At 42.3% G+C, this 2,899-nt stretch overlaps 1 long non-coding RNA gene across 1 annotated transcript in view; it reads left to right on the top strand.

Annotated features, from left to right (window-relative positions):
* The first annotated feature begins 493 nt into the window (after positions 1–493).
* LOC105545842 overlaps positions 494–2,899 on the top strand; it is a 4,942-nt gene continuing 2,536 nt past the window's right edge. The window contains exons 1-2 of the long non-coding RNA XR_001007000.1: positions 494–731; positions 1,706–1,875. This is a non-coding gene — a long non-coding RNA (uncharacterized LOC105545842). The remainder of the gene's footprint in view (positions 732–1,705; positions 1,876–2,899) is intronic.

The raw sequence follows: 2,899 nt of genomic DNA, 5'->3' as shown, positions 1-2,899 counted from the left end.
CTACAGGTGCCCGCCACCACGCCCAGCTAATTTTTGGTATTTTTAGTAGAGACTGGGTTTCACCTTGTTATACAGGATGGTCTCGATCTCCTGACCTCGTGATCTGCCCACCTCAGCCTCCCAAAGTGCTGGGATCACAGGCGTGAGCCACCGCACCCAGTAAATTATGTATTTTTTAAAGACTATTAAGAAGGATTACTTACCATCACCTCCCCAGGAACCAGGAGGACTTGTGTATCCCCTGAGCCTTCAGACACCCCCACTGCTAACGCAGAGCTGGGAGTAAAGGCTTGTGGCCATCAGCAGACCTAGTACAGTAGCCAAGGCCCTGCATGCCTGCCTCTGGTCGCCAGACCCCAGCTTAGACACAAGACCACACTGGACCCTGGGGAATGTGGAGCTTGGAATGCAAACAAGCACCCGGCAACCAGGACAGGCTACCAGGGACTAGAGAGCCAGGAGGCTTCATTGGGTAACAAAGTTCTACCCAAGCATTCTCTTGCATTCAACCTGGGGAACGAGACAGCACCTGGTTTCACACTCACAAGGCATGAGACTGTGTGCAGCCAGAACGACCAGCAGGGGGTGCAAAGGCCACTCCAGGCACCTGCTGGCCTCAGAGAAATCAGGAAATCAGGAAATCAGGAAGCCCACTCCTGCTATCCTTTCTCTGCAAGGAAATGTGCCAGGGGACTGCAGCCCAGACGGTCGGCAGTAGAGGACTCATGAAGGTCAGTATCACTGCTTTTTCCTCCTCTTATTGAAACTCTTCCCTCTGCAGCCCTGGAATCCTGATCCTACCTACAGGTGTCAGAGAAATCTCCCTCCCTCAGAGTCCTTGTCTGGTTTGTTTTTGATCCGGCCACAAATACTAGGGCAGAAAAATAATGGACGGTACAAAGGTCTTTACTGTCTTTTGTTGGTTTGTTTTTATTTATTTATTTATTTTGAGGTGTTTTCCCATGATAATGAGTGCAGTGGAGGCATAATATATTTCACGTCGTAAACCAAAAAGTATCTGAGACAAGACTCAATCAATTTAGAAGTTTATTTTGCCAAGGTTAAGGACATGCCGTGACACGGCCTCAGGAGGTCCTGAGAACAAGTGCCCGTGGTGGTCAAGGCCACGGCTTGGCTTTATACATTCCAGGGAGACAGAAGACATCAGTGGTCCAGAAAGGCGGGACAACTCAGCGTGGAAGCTTCCAGGTCGTAGGCGGATTCAGAGATTGTCTGATTGGCAGTTGGTTGAAAGAGGTTGTCTAAAGACCAGATATCCATAGAAGAGAAGGTCTAGGCTCAGATAAAGGGTTGTGGAGACCAAGATTCTTATCATGCAGATGAAGCTTCCAGGTAGCAGGCTCAGAGAGGATAAATTGTAAATGTTTCTTATCACGCTGTAAAAGGTGTCAGACTCTTAAGTCAATTCTCTCCAGGATCAGGAAAAGAATTTTTAAAAATGTTTATAAGCTCAATTATTTTATTAATTTATTGTTAGCAACTTTGAGATCTGATTAAGAAATCTTTCCTAAACCCAAGGTAGCAAAGAGTTTTATCTTCCGTTTTCTCTTAGAAGCTTTATTCTTTTAATTTTAACACTTGGGTCTATAGTGTCTCTCAAAATCAAGTAATGGGTCACTTCAGTTCCAAGTGTAACAATGAAAAGTGAAAGCTGTGAATTACCTCTTTCCCTATTTTTTCACAGTATCTTTGTGCAAAGAAAGCAGCAAAGAGAATTGCATCATATAAAGAGTGAATCAAACCATCTAAAGGAGTAAAAAGTTGTCATCACATGGACAACAAATTAAGACATAGCATCCATCTCACTATTTGCAAAGTGGTTTATTCCTACAGACAATGCAGATATGTAAAAAGGTTTTTCTATAGTCTCATCCTTTGTAGGACCTAAGGAAATAAGCCCACATTTTGAAATAAAATTTTTAAAAATCGTGTAAAAAAATGACCTACTGTAGCAATGACGTTTTGAAGACATCTCGTAGAACATGAAGATCGCCCAGTATTATGAATTGATAACATGATTGCTTTCTTGGACTGGGAGGATAATTTCCCTAATGGACATTAAAGCGTTTGGATCGTTATTTTCCATCTGGAAAGTGATAGTGTCCTGATTGTGTCAAGTAAGGGCACCCCATGAAACATAGGCTCAGGTCATGTCCTTCTCCAAATTTTCCTCCATTAAAAAATTCTAAAAAATAAACACAGCAAACATGGCACCATAACTTATCTAAATTTTACAAATTCATAAAGAGATCATTGATGCATATTAATGATGTGAATTTTAAAAATCTGATATGTAGTATTTGCATTTTGCAAACAAAAGTCAAAATAAAGGTATACTTTTTTTCATGAATGCCATTTTTCATTTTCAAATTCCACTTTTTCTTCTTTTATTGGAACTGCATTTACTACACGGCATACATGCATAGTGAGATCTGGAGAGAAAATGCTGGGATCTGTGGCTCAGGTTTTCTATATTCTAGGGGGAACAAGTTTCCCCTAAATTACCTAAATTATGTTTACATAAATAATTATGTAAATTTAGATTGTTTGTTTTTAGGAGACAGGGTCTCACTCTGTCACCCAGGCTGGAGTACAGTGGTGTGATCTTAGCTCACTGCAACCTCTGCTTCCTGGGTTCAAGAGATCTTCGTGCCTCAGCCTCTCAAGTAGCAGGGACTACAGGTGTGTGCCACCACACCTGCTAATTTTTGTATTTTTTTTTTTTTAGTAGAGATCGTATTTCACCATGCTAGCCAGGCTGGTCTCGAACTCCTGACCTCAAGTGATGTGCCCACTTTGGCCTCCCAAAGTGCTGAGATTACAGACATGAGCCACCACCCCCAGCCATAACTTTGTGTGTGTGTGTGTGTGTGTGTGT

The sequence above is a fragment of the Mandrillus leucophaeus genome, unplaced genomic scaffold (assembly GCF_000951045.1).
Source record: "Mandrillus leucophaeus isolate KB7577 unplaced genomic scaffold, Mleu.le_1.0 Scaffold34, whole genome shotgun sequence".
NCBI classification, from domain to species: Eukaryota; Metazoa; Chordata; class Mammalia; order Primates; family Cercopithecidae; genus Mandrillus; species Mandrillus leucophaeus.
Note: the sequence above shows the minus strand (reverse complement) of the source record. Positions and strands in the feature narration are given on the sequence as shown.